This window comes from Phocoena sinus, chromosome 2 (genome assembly GCF_008692025.1).
Source record: "Phocoena sinus isolate mPhoSin1 chromosome 2, mPhoSin1.pri, whole genome shotgun sequence".
Taxonomy (NCBI): domain Eukaryota; kingdom Metazoa; phylum Chordata; class Mammalia; order Artiodactyla; family Phocoenidae; genus Phocoena; species Phocoena sinus.
The window spans coordinates 111,133,787-111,147,891 of NC_045764.1; the positions used below are offsets into that span (position 1 = coordinate 111,133,787).

Genomic DNA, 14,105 nt, shown 5'->3' on the forward strand with positions numbered 1-14,105 from the left:
ACTCTAGAGCCCACGAGCCACAACTACTGAGCCCGTGTGCCACAACGACTGAAGCCAGAGCACCCAGAACCCATGTTCTGCAACAAGAGAAACCACCACAATGAGAAGCCTGCAACGAAGAGTAGCCCCTGCTCACCTCAACTAGAGAACGCCTGCGTGCAGCAATGAAGACCCAATGCAGCCAAAAATAAATAAATAATTTAAAAAATAATAATAAAAAAATAAGTCATTAAATATAATAAAATGTATGTTCTTTGCTTGATTTGGTCTGTAAGAACTTTAAAAAAAATTCATCAAAGACAATACAATCTAGTGGTGGAAATAATAGGTTTGCCTAGACCATTTCATTCCCTTACATCAGAGGCTGCTGCAGACAGAAAGAGACAATGCCCAAGGTGGCTTGTAAAAGGCCCAAGAGAAAGTTAAGGGAGAAGGAAAAGAAGATGGAGAATCAAAAAATAAAAAGAAAGGAAGAAGGAGGAAACATCTAAAGTAAGAGCAAGAGGGGGAAAAGAGTGAAGAAAAGAAAAGGGAAGAATAAAAAAAAATAAGTAGCTATATATAGTAGGCAGTTCAATTGCTTCAAGACAGTTTACCTTATTCTGCTTTGTACATTGCCTTTTTCTCAATTTTCAACACCAGTATAATCCAAACTTTTATTGCACAAGAAATAATAGGTTCATTTTTTAAAGTTTTAATTGCAGAAAAAGCAAAAAGAATAAAATAAACATTAGCTGTAATATCACCATGTAGATTAAATCTCTAGTAACATGTTAGTCAATAATATCACCATCTTTTCAAAACATTTTCTTTTTTATAAAAATAGAGCTGTGCTTCCTTTCTCACTTTGTAGCCTGATTTTTTCACAGAAAATAAATGAATATCTTTCTACCTCAATAAATACATACTTTCAAAGTATTTTAGGGCTTCCCTGGCAGTCCAGTGGTTAAGATTGCATACTCCCAATGCACGGGGCATGGGTTCGATTCCTGGTCTGGGGAAGATTCCACAAGCCACACAGCGTGGCCAAAATAAATAAATAAATAAAGGGTGTCAAAAATATTTTAAATATTTGCCTCCATTTAAATTTAATTTTAAAGAATTTGATTTATAGGACACACAGCTTTTACAAATTTATGAATTATTGCTTTTACTTTTTTATCATGTTTGTAAAATCTCAGAATTCTTTTTTTTTTACTTTTTATTTTTGGCTGTGTTGGGTCTTCGTTTCTGTGCGTGGGCTTTCTTCTAGTTGCAGCGAGCGGGGGCCACTCTTCATCGCAGTGCGTGGGCCTCTCACTGTCGCGGCCTCTCTTGCTGCGGAGCACAAGCTCCAGACGTGCAGGCTCAGTAGTTGTGGCTCACGGGCCTAGTTGCTCTGCGGCATGTGGGATCTTCCCAGACCAGGGCTCAAACCCGTGTCTCCTGCATTGGCAGGCAGATTCTCAACCACTGCGCCACCAGGGAAACCCTCAGAATTCTTAATGTAAACACTTTTGGGGGAAAGAATAGAAAAGAGTTACTTAACGTCTACTTCTAAGAGAACCAAAGCTAGAAATAATAAAGTATATGCTAGAACCCTGTGCCGGGCTCTGCTGAAGAGAGATGGGAAGACTATTTGGGGAAAGATGAGTATTGTTATTCCTCACTGTGTAATAGGTGTGTATGAAAGAAGCTGTGCATCCATCAGAAAAATCACATTGTTATTTGTGAAGCTTTTTGAAGAAAATGCAGTAGCATGGATTGGTGAGACAAACATTTGCCATCTATTGCAGTTTACAATAACAGAGGAAAATGACAAAGCCTTAATTGTGAAATGATTATACACCTTATCATTGATTTCAGAAACTGCTAGTTGCATTTCTTTAGAATGTTCTCTGATGTTTCGGATCCATGGTTACTTGTCGCTAGTAATTCACATTTACCTACCAGAGAGATGTAATATGGAGAAATGTGGGTTGTACTTAGGGAAGGACATCTAACTCAACTTTCACAGGCTAATTCATCAATTTCTTTAAATGATTTGTATTTTCCAAAGTGACTATCTCAGCTGTATTTCAAAATATAATCCAAAGCCTTCTGTTGGTAATAAATCCACAGAAATCCATAAAACCTAGAGTGTTTCATATTATTATTATCAAACATTTATTGAGCTTTCTACTAGTTGTATTCTAGTTATTGTATAGGGCCAAACATTCATTTGTGATCCCTACCTAGAGGGGCTCGCAATCTAAATTTGGCCTAAAGAGAGTGGGGATAAGGGATATTCACAAAAATTATGTGTATGGTTAAATAGTCAAGCAATACAAGTTCCTGTTTCCCATTGTAATGATTTACAAATTACAATGGCAACAATCTCAAAGAGAGAATTCAGTTAGCAACCTTTGCAGTTATTTTTTATCTTTATGGGGTTAACCTTACAGGGGTTGATTAAATTCAAGCTGCGATCTTTCATGAAAACTCAATGGAGGGTCCAGATGGTCCAACATTACCTCCTTTTGTGAGAGGAAATAACTTGAAGATTTTTGTCTAATTAAAGTATTTGTGCTGGTTATTCCTTTAAAAGGAGTCTGCATTACAAATAATCTTTATAAAATACTAATTAGTCAAAACTAGAGCTCTGATTTCACTCTTTCAGTTATGTCTGAGAACCAGAGCAGCATGAACATGACATTTTGAAACTAGACTGTGATACCATCTTTGGGATTTCAGTCTGAAAATACAATTCTGAAAAGTCAACAGAACAAGGTTCTGTGGAACAAAATGCCAGGAAGGTCAATGCATTACTTTCCTACTGTTCCAGTCCCATGCTCACAATTACCTTAACTCTTGTCAAAATATTTTCTATGGTAACAGCCAAGACATAATTAGCACCTTTTCTTCATGCTGAAAATATCATTCGTAGCCATAAAACAAATTTGGAGAAAGCTTTTCAGCACCTCAACTCGGCAAATGGCTACTATGGTTATATTGTGGTCATTAGTTATTGGTATTTGCTTGCTAGTGGGAGAAACACTCCATCTTATTCTGCCTTCCCTCCTTCTAATAGCCCTAACTGTATGAGATACAGAGAAAGAGAAAAGTCTAGGGAGAAGGTGGGGATTAGGTGGGGTATGGAAATGAGTCGTGACATTCTACAGGAAATTAGGCAAGAAACAACATTACCATGCTTTGGTTATTTAGTTATTTGCCTTTGTTATTCTCCAACTTCTTTGGGTATTTTGTCTGTAATCAGGTTGATATTCTGAGATAGTTTGTTCTCCAAAAGCCTGTCTTATGTCAGACAGGCAAAAAGTATGGGTCAATTTTGTTATGAATGGAAAGGCCCTTTATTTGGCTTTTCCTATGTTCTTGGTTCAGCCTACAAAAGCCAAAGTAGTATGATCAGAGATTTCCAGCAGGGGGTGTACCTGCTTCTATAGGGTAAGTTCATTGAAGCCAAATGACATCAAACATCTCAATATGGTATGTAGTGTTACCACTGATGGTAGAAGGTGGAATTTTGATAACATTTTTTATGGCTGTCATCTCTTTTGATCCTAAAAAGACCATGCATATTAATACTTTATTAGGATGTGTTAAAGAACTAGAAACTTGTGGAGAATACTTAAACTAAAAACCTAAAATGCCTGACTGAAATCTTATTCTGCTAATTTTTAAAAAGTAAATGAAGAACAAAGCTTCAGGTGAATTTAATTATCCAGTACAGCAGAACAAGTGCTTAAATTTTTTTTAAGATAAGAAGAGTAGTTGATCTGAGAGGGGTTGGTAATATTTTCTCTCTCTCTCTCTCTCTCTCTCTCTCTCTCTCTCTCTCTCGCGCGCGCGCGCGCGTGTGTGTGTGTGTGTGTGTGTAAATGATAAATTACTTATTTTCTCAAAGTTTTTGTTTTGGGTGGGGACCGTTGGTGTTTAAAGCAATTTCTCTGAAGGCATGGTTCCTGATCAGTTTTAAAACATGCCATGTTGTCCTTGGGTTTTATTTTCTGCTGTTTATTGCCTTTTATTTGTATATATGTAAGCATTTTTAACCCTAGAACTTTTGCCCCCAATTCCTATTTTCAGATTTTTATGTGTACAGAAAACTGTATGCTTTCTTTTTTGAGAGGAGGCAGGTACTAACATAAAAATGATACAAATTTGTTAGTTATTAAGCAGTTTACCAGTATATTAGTATTAATAAGGAGCAAAGTTGTAAAGTTCCAGACCCCTTAAATCAAGGTGGATGATGCAGGAGGACTAAGAAGTAAAAACAATGCCAGCTATGAAAATTATCTTTTGAAAACCATGACATTTTTCCCCCTACACTTTCTGGTGTCTTCGTTATGAGAAAATGAGATTTCAAAAGTCCTTTTTTTCCTCCAGTATTATGTCCTGACTCTTCAGTATCATGTCCTGTTTTAAAGAAAACAGTATTATGTAAAGAAAGTAACACCTTTAAAAGCCCTGATTTGACTTTGGTTTATATTGATACATGTCCATGGTTATGAAATTTCTGATTATTTAGGAAATAATTTAAAAAGTATCTTTAGGACACCCTATAGTACTTAACATTTCAACCTCAAAATTATGGCTTTGAATTGGCTTCTTGTACTTTTAAGGACTTTTAGTACAAAGGTCAAAAAATGCATTTAAATGCATGAACTTTCCAACCTATACAAGTGGTGTGGCTATGTAAGGCATTAGTACCATGTTTTGATGGATCCACTCTCCGAAATTTCCTCCTCTCCTCTTTTTTCTTCCTTTTCTCTGTATTTTCTTTCATTGCAAGTTTTCTTGAGTGTCCTTTTTCCCCTGCCTATAGTTTGTAACTGAAAGAAATAAGTACCTATGTACCTTACTTATCTGGTACCATTCAGATGCGAGGGAGTGACTGGAGTAATTTTAGTCACACCTTTTTAAACTTAGGGAGCAAGAGACATATAGAGAAATTAAACATCCCTTCTGTTTTTGTCTATTAAGTTTACCTTAGAGAAATATGGAGAATAGAGGGGCAGGGGTGTGGAAGAAATGCACAGAATTTCTGCTGGGATATTGTGACAGATTTACTGACAAATATTTTCTAACAGGTTTTTACCAAAAGGCAGTTTTTGTTTTCCTTTACTGACAGACCGGAAACGTACTTCCGGTTGGAAGCAGCTGCATCATTGTAACACTAAAAAGCAACCTTGGCTAACTTCAGCCCCTCATGTAACATAAGCAATACAGAATAATTTGAATTTCAAAGACTTTTTTTTTATATGTTAACTTTATTGACGACGAACTGTTTTCAAGGCAGGAAATCTATCCCCAAAGAGAAATTCTCCCCCACATTACTTCTTTCTTTTAAACTTAACAAATTGGGGTAGATTTATGTTTTCGCTCATTCATTCTTTCATCTGCTGGCAGCTATTTTAAGACCTCTGTGTAAGACGGATTCTGATGACCTTGGGAAAAATCACAAGACCTCAGTTTCTTCAATGGTAAAAGAAAAGGCATTCTTCCACCGTCCTTTCTCCACCATTCAATGCCAATGCCCAGATGAGAGATACACCGAAAGCTCAGTGTACCCCCAAACTTGTGAGATTTCCACAAGTCTCAAAAAATATTGAATATACTTAAGGCAGTGTAATAAAAGCCGGGTGGCCGATGGTTCCTAAGGTTGGGCTGGTAGTGGTGTGAACAGGGGTCTTCTGGGCCACCCCAAAATCCGCCCCATGTCTTGGCATCTCGCTCAACTTCCACAAGAACGGACTAAACCGAGGGCCTGCCTCCGTCCTTGTGCGGTGTCGACGGCGAAATGGATTCTTCTTGCTCCCATGGAGTTTTGCTTTTTGGGTGAGTATGGCACCAGGTCCCGGGCGGGTGATGTCTGTAGTTGGCCAGCGATCCCAGGCAGAAAACTGGCTGCACACACAGGAGCATACAGGCAAGTATGTCCCTGAGAACGAGCTTGGGCGCATATTTTCATCTCTTGAATTCTTTAACGCTCTGAGACCGTAGGCTGATTTATCGAGAATCATTCAGTGCCCATGCGATGTTTTGCGGCTAACACAATATCAGGTTCCTTTTCAGTATTGTGGTTTGCTCTCAGTTACGGCCAGAAACCGGAACAGAAGGAAAGGGAGAAAGCAGGAAAGGTTTGGAGACGACCGTGCTCAGGGCGGCATGGTCTGCAGCTTCTAAAGCGTGGAGGATGGGACGGAGGAGGAGCAGAATACGGAGAAAGGGGAAAGCAGAGGAAAAACACTCACGCCAATGGGTAAAAGGGAAAAGGTGAGAAGGAATGGAGTAAGAGAGGGAACCAATGGGTGGGAGGGGCGGAGGAAGAAGGGGGAGGGGCAGAAGCCAATGGGGGAGCCGGGACGCGAGCGAGGACGCGGCCCCGCGCGCTCGCTCCCTCCCTCCTTCTCGGGAGCTCGCGCCTTCCCAGGCTCCCAGGAGACGAGGGCAGGGGCGGGGCCCAGCCGGGCTCGCGGCGCGGGAGGCGTCGCGAGGTGAGGGCGGCGGGGGCGGGGGATTGTGGGGAGGGCCCTGTGGCTGCGCGCGCGCGCGCCCCGTCGAGGCTGCGCCGCCGCTCCGCCCCCGGCCGGGTGTGTGGCAGCGCGCGCGCGCGCGTGCGTTCCGGCGGTGCGCGCCGGGAGAGATGCTGAGGTAAAGTTCGGGAGAGAGGGAGAGATCCGTCAGCGCGAGGGAGCCCGAGTGGCCGCCATTACTGAGCCCGGCGCGGCGGCGGGCGCAGGGGAAGGGGGGAGGGACGGGGCCGCCGCTGGTGGCGGGGAGGGAGGGAGGGTGGGTTACCCGGCCGCGGGAGCCGTAGGGCTTGAGGTTTCGGGGCGTGTGTGTTGGGGAGGGCGGGGGGAGGTGGCTGAAGGGACGCGGCGCACGGTGAGCGCGCCGGGGAAGAGAGACGAGCAGAGAGTGGAGGAGGAGGCGGCGGCGGGAGCGCTCCCCAGGAATGTCGCTGCCGCCGCCACCGCCGGGGCCGCTGCCGTTGAGGAGGAGATGGAGGAGACCGACGGTGTTAGGTAGGACCTTGCGACTCCCCGCTCCTTCGGGCCTGCCGGCTCGCCCCCTCCCCGCCGGGGACCCTTCAGCCGCCCGCTGCCCTCTGTCCCGCTCGGTCGCCGCCGCCGGTTGTAACCAGTTCAAGGGGCTGGGGCCCCGCAGCCGCCGAGGGGAGCCTGGCGCCGCGCTCGGTCCTTGCAGGCCGGGGCGGGGAGCGGCTGCCGCGGGGAGGATACGGGCGGCGTGAAGGGCAGAGAGGCCGTGGGGGTGGGGGGCGCTTTCTCCACAGGTGACGGGGCAGGGGTCGGCGGAGGCCTGGTGGCGGCCGGGGATCGCGCGGGCCCCGCCGGGTGTCGAATCTCGCCCGCCGCCCTCACTTGCTTTGGTCTCGGATGGTGCGTGGGGGAGGAACGTGGCCGTGTCTGTTGCCCGGGTGGCTGCTGTTAACGAGTTCCACCTGGAAGGGGGAGATGGGGTGGGCGCATATTCGCGGAGACACAGTCCTCGTTGCAAACTTGAGCGTCTTTCTGGGGGATCGGCCCTTTCACTTTTTTCCCCTAGCTCCCCCACTTCTCCCTGGGTTCTGTTCACCAATTTCCCGTCTGCTTCTAAAGCTCAGGGTAGGATATGAGAAGTTGCGCTGCGCAACCAAAACACAAGAGTCCTAAGGGTTGATTGCGACTGGGTGAGCCTTTGATACTGAGTTCTCGCTAGAATAACCTCTAGATTCTCCCTGTTTCCACTAAAGAAAAGTATCGGGGTGGGGGTGGGGAGCTGCGCGGGAGCGCGCGCGCACTTATCCACACATAAATACACTCACTCCTTCACACCCTCCCTCTCCAGCGTTACTAGAAATGCAAGTGAGGTGGACGCTCTGGGTGCAGCTGAGGCTGAAAGGTGCTCGGAATTCAAGGCAAACTATCAGGACGTTTAGTAAAATTTCGAGAAAGTTGTAGGGGAGAAGCTCCAGTCTGGGCCCATGCTGAATATATGAGAATTTAAATGTTCTAAATTTAGGCCAAAATAGGCATGCAGATGGTGTGTACGCGCGTTTTTAACTTTAAATTCCCAACGATAATTTGCTTTTGCCTTTGTGATTGGTAGGAAACGACATCATTCTTTAAAAAGTGTTCAGGTATAAAACAGTGAAATACATCGCTATATTTACTGATTTTTGCTTATGCTGTCTTCTACAGGTGTTGGGGGGGCGGGGTTTGTCGACTCCACTTAAATCCAAAACCAGTATTCAATTTGAATAGTATATTAGGGAGTGTTTATTTACATTGATGTTCTCCTTCATTTCAGGGCATATTTCTCTAAGTCTCCATTTAAGATGGTTCTTTTAACAAAAATGTGATCTAGATTCAACTCTTAAGAAAAATATTTAGTTAAGTAAGATACGTTAATAAAATGTGTTTGGAAGTGTTTTGCTGTCAATTCCAGTTTATTTGACTTTAATGTGATAAAACTGTACTCTTACTTAGTATTTTTAGATAGACATACTGACCATGTAGGTAACCTGCTAGACAGTTTCCAGATTAAGGTTTTGCTTCCATTTTAAATTGCTTTCTCATTTTTGGCTTTTTCATGTGTTCTTTGTAATTGACTCACATTTCTTGTATCTGTGTAGTATCAATAGATCCGAGGAAGAGACTGGTAAATGCAGATCACCAAAAACTTTTATAGGCCTTGGAGCATATGACTAAACATACATGACCAAAAAGCTGGGAATACCTGTGCATTTAACTTTCAAGAAATAGCACTATTGATCAGATGGACTTAAAGCAAAAATTAGAGCAATACAGGTGACTAGATAACAATCGATTTGGTTGTCATGTGTAGGCTACATTTTTTTTTTAACCCACCTCAGCATGTCTTATTTTACCATTCTTTGTACGTTAATTGTAAGAGCACTGGGGAATGGGGTGTGTTACACTTTGATATGAGAAAGAATTGTCACAGAATCTGATATCTTTATCAATTTTTTAGCACCCCTCCCCCACATTTAAATTAGCCATTTAGAAATTGTATTGCAAAATTAATATCTTACTTCTGTCACATGGTACTTATCCTAAATGTTTTCAAACCGTGCCCCTACCCCCATCTTTTTATGTTTGAAAGGCAGATTTAAATCTGCACACTTGCTCTTTCGGAGAAAATTATTTTGACCTTGAAAGTTAAGATTTTTTAAGGAATAAAATACTGTACTTGCATTCTTTTTTTGGAATTGAAGTTGTGGCACAGCTTAGAATAATAGTTTTGTAACTCACTTTTAAATTGAAAAAATTATTTCTCAAGAAGAGCTTACTAAACTTTTACTTTTTCATCATTAGCAGGACTTAAGGTAAGTGTTGCCTTTCGTATTCACTTCTTAAATATGAAATGGCATAATAGAGATTTTCTTGATAGCTACAGAATGTTTTAATTTTCACAACTTCAGTTTCCATAGATATTATTTTTAAAACTGTTTATTTGGGCTAATTGTTTCTTTGCCTACTAAGGAAGGATACAGGTAATATAGTTCACTCAAGACGTGCTGTATAGTGTTCTGTTTTAGTAATGTCTTATGTTCCTAAAGGATGTTTGTAAAATACATTTGAAGTACACCAAGGGAATTCGGCTTTTTAAAGAACTGTGAAGAAACTTTATAAAGTGATCCATTATTTGGTGACTTGAGTAATCAAGCTCCTATTTGTTTACATGAAGGTTGTTGATAATTTTCTCAAACTCGGAAAATTAAGAAAAAATAGTTCAGTACTAAGAATTTTAAGTATGAACTTTAATTGGTTTTCAAATTCTGTTCCTTGGATGCCTTATGGATTTTTGCTGGATGTCTTGAGACTTCCTCTGATACCCCACCCTTCAAAACCAGGCAGCCTTTATTTTTGTCTATTAAATGTGTTGTATCAATACTTAAATATAAAAATTCCTTTGAAAAAAGAAATCATCTGCATTAGGAATTTTTTGAAAGCCTCCAGTTTGTATTCATTAGTTCAGATTATCTTTTTTGGCACTTACTATATGCCTGGCCTTGGGGGTACCAAGATAAGTTAGTAGTAACTTTACCAGGAGTAAATAGTTACAAGTACTAAGAGATGCGGAAAAGAGAACCACTGTTTCTGTCAGGGCCTCTTTGGGAAACGTTTACAGAAGAAGCATTTGAATTTGGATGTTTTGACTGCAAATAGGAGTTTGAATGTAAGAGAGACAAAAAAGGTTTTTGTTTTTTCATTGTATTTTGGAGGTTGACTGTCCACAATTCCTTAGATTTGCAGTCAGATAAAGTAGGTTGTTAATATTTGGTCATGTCTGTGTGTTTTACTCCTTAGAATTAGACTGTTGGGAAAAAATTATGCATAACTTTGTAATTTTAGGGTTAAAATATGACTGGTATGTTCCATTTGGTTAGATTCTCAAGCTTTTCATCATGAAGAGTTAATGGAAAGGTGAATTTTTATTTTTCTAGCTTCGTATTAGATTTAGTCTATTTTATTATCCCTGACCAGTATTTTATTGAGCAACGAGGCACTGTGAGTGATACAAGGAAATATAAAATATTGCTCCCTTAAAAGAGCTTACAGCTTTGGTGGGGAGTGAGCTTGACAATGTAGGAATAGTTAAATGCCAGTTAGAAGTAGAGTAGAAGAGCCATATACAAGGTAGTACCTATTGATTTAAAAATTGGTGTAAAGGAATTTAGATAAAGGAGATGTCATTTGCAAGTTGCCTAGGATTGGAATGAGTGAGAAAAAAAGACATTTAAGTTAATGACACTGTGGACCCAAAGCACAGGGGAAGTGTGGATAAATTGACAGGTGAGGAGAAAATATAAGGTAAAAATGTAAGAGCATCAGTTTGTATGTTGTGAGCCAAATTGAAGGATTGGGGAAAAGTGTTAACACAAGGTTAATAGGAGGAGTAATCGGGAAATAAACAAATTACATCTTCATTACTGTCCTTGTTATTATATTTGGCATTGTCAAACAGCCTTGGAAAACTCATTCTTTGGCTTCTGTTAAGGTATATAGTTTGTTCTTTTTCTTCCTAGTGATCCAGTATTGTCATCCAGTACTTTATGTTTCTTTCTATACTTGCCTTTCCAGAGTCAGGATAATGTATCTCTTTTTATTTGCTCCTTTATTTTTATTTTGGTTGATTACTAAAGAGAAGGTAGAAAATTAACATTCCTATGATCTGGGAAACAGGTCCAGATTTCTACTCTTCTCTGTAAGTTTGTAACTCTTTGGATGCTTGTTAAAAAGAGTATTAAATAAAATGGTCTCTTAAATAATTTTCTAAAGTTTATGATCTTGAAATTGATGTTACTGATCTTGACTTTGCCTCATTTCATTTCTGTATTTTCATTTGTCTTGGTAATACTGTTACCTGAAACTCAAGTGATAGCACCATCTGTTGCTGAGACTGATTAGTTTTTCTTTAAGAAACATTGACTCATTTGTTTTTATTTCTTTTATCTAGCAGCCAGTCACCAAGATCTTTGTCTTGGACTGCTGTTTTCAGTTCTGTGATAGTTCAGGTGCTTTCAAGCCTCTAGTATATATACATCTCTTGGGCATTGTGCCCTACCAAATCCAGTTTTGTATTCTACGTCTAATCTGGAATGGCTTCTTATTGCTCATTACAAAGTCTAACTCATGTTTGCCCTTGAAGACCTTCCATAGATCTTATATCTTCAGAAATAAATAAGAAATAAGTTTCTACTTTCCAACATGGCAGCTGTGCTCAACCATTCCACCCTAATCACACACCAGGAAGGACTTCTTTTTAAAATCCAAATCCAGTCTGTTTTCAGAGTTTACTCAGATCCTTTAATCTGTTGCAGGGGTCTGCAGATTATAGCCTCTGGGCCAAATCCAGCCTGCTGCCTGTTTTCATTTAATGGCTTTTTACATTTTGAAATGGTTGAGGAAACAGTTAAAAGAATAATATTTTGATATATGTGAAAATTATATGGAATTCAAATTTCATTGTCCATAAATAACCAGTGATCATTTTTGTAAGTATTGTCTATGGCTGTAATATTTACTGTCTGGCCTTTTACAGAAAAAGTTTTCCAAGCCCTGACCTATACCAATATGTACTGATTTTTCATTTCTTTGAAATCCTGTTACATTTATCAGTTCCATAGTATAACACACTGCCTGTGACTCCTCAGCTATGGTACTATATATAAAGCTTCTTAAAAATAGTGGGGAAAGTGTTTTTCAGCCTTTAAAAAAAAAATCCATACCTCCTTTTTAGTCTATACCCCTTTTTGAGATTCTTATTTGACCACCTAATGTTCCCATAATTAAGAATATTGTTAAACTTAATACAGTTTGTTTTCCCTCCTGTGTAGCATTATAATAACAAACGTTAAATTATGCCCTTTCCCCCTGCTTTTCAGTTCTTCAAAGTGAGAAGAAAGGACTCAGACCCTGGAAGGGAGCATATTCATAGCCTGGCTTAGTGGACTTCCCTATACATACCTTTGTACCCTCAAAACTTCTGACATAAAGCTAAGCAAATAGTAGCTAAGCACAGTATGTACTTAATGGGTTGCTTACATAGGTTGATGTAAATGAGGTTACTGTTGGTTCTTCTGTTTTCATCACAGAATAAGGAAATGGACTAGGAAGAGTTTAGAATAACTTTGACACCACGTCCTCAGAGACAACATGTTGTTAGAGGAAAGTGTGGATTAAAAACAGGATAGGCAGTTAATCTATCTAGGGAGTAGTTTACATCATTGCTTTTCAAATATTTTCTGCAATGAAACTTTTTCAAACAATAAATCCTTGAAATATCAAAAGGTAAAAATGGATAAAAGCAGAATTACATTTGCTGAGTAGGTTTTGGGGAGATCTCAGAGTACTGCCTACTGAGACCCTTCTGGAAGGTACCCTTCAGGCTTAATGTTTATAAACCCATAATTTGTTAATGAGCAGACTAAAGATCTTGGAAAAAATACTGGACTTTTTATATTAGAATATTCTGCTGTGCTACACCTTATGGACCCATAATAGTGTGTGATTTTGTTAATTGTGACTGCGAATATGACTTCAAGATTGTCCAGTGGTTTAGGATCTGAGTCTGGAGATTGATTCATTCAGTCATCAAATACTTGAGCACCCACTGTGTGTCAGGCACTGATCTGAGTGCTAGGAATATGGTAAAAAACAAAACAAAATCTCCATCCTAACAGTTTATCCTGAATCTTACCAAGATATGCTTCAATAAAGACTAATTCGTAGGAATGATGACTTTAGCATTCCTTTCACCCTTAAGATAGTGTGCTTATGTGGTACAGACCTTGGTCAAAGAAAACATGGAATATGATTGACTCTCCTACAGGTGTTAACATTGTTTACTTAGCTATCTTTTATATGTTAAAATGACTTTTCCATTTCCTCTTCTAATTTTTATGGCATATATTTGTCATTGAGAATTAGCAACATTAAGAAAAGTGTATTTTAAGGCAATATTATGCCATATTCATCTTTTAGTATACAGTTGATGTTTTTATTCTCAAACTGTTCTCGATAAGTTTACCTAAGATTGTGGAATATATGATCACCTTTGGGCTTGGATCTGCTTCTGTCTTGAATATTTGTTTATTTAAGGATATTTTCTCTATTTGACTTAAAGAAGATGGAGCACATAATTACAGAGCTGCTTCTGCATAATTAGGTCTTTGAAATGTTTTCTGTAGTAAATAGTTGTGATTTAAAAAAATTTTTAGGTGTCAAAAATAAAAGTTAGATGATTATTCTGGCTGAATACAGGCATACATTTTATTACGCTTCACAGATACTGTGTTTTTGCTCATTCAAGGTTTTTGGCAACCCTGTGTAGAGCAAGTCTATAGACACCATTTTTCTAACAGCATTATTTTTTAGTTAAGGTATGTACGTTGTTTTTTTAGACATAATGGTATTGAACACTTAGTAGACTACAGTATAGTGTAAACATAACTTTCATGTGCACTGAGAAACCAAAAAATTCATGTGACTTGTGTTATTGTGATACTTGCTTTCTTGTGGTGGTACGTTATTGTGATACTTGCTTTCTTGTGGTGGTCTGCAACCAAACCTGCAATATCTCCGAGGTATGCCTGT

The 14,105-nt window shown here is 39.8% G+C and overlaps 1 protein-coding gene across 3 annotated transcripts in view; it reads left to right on the forward strand.

The window, feature by feature from the left end:
* Positions 1 to 6,149: 6,149 nt before the first annotated feature.
* The window catches only part of ARHGAP5 (Rho GTPase activating protein 5), a 72,998-nt gene continuing 65,042 nt past the window's right edge, over positions 6,150 to 14,105 (forward strand). The window contains exon 1 of one of the 3 annotated variants that reach the window (XM_032622882.1): positions 6,150 to 6,255. The gene's annotated coding sequence lies outside the window, so the exon portion shown is untranslated. Of the gene's footprint in view, positions 6,256 to 6,553; positions 6,634 to 6,826; positions 7,008 to 14,105 lie in introns of those variants that run through there. The other 2 variants (XM_032622881.1, XM_032622880.1) reach the window with 2 other exon arrangements.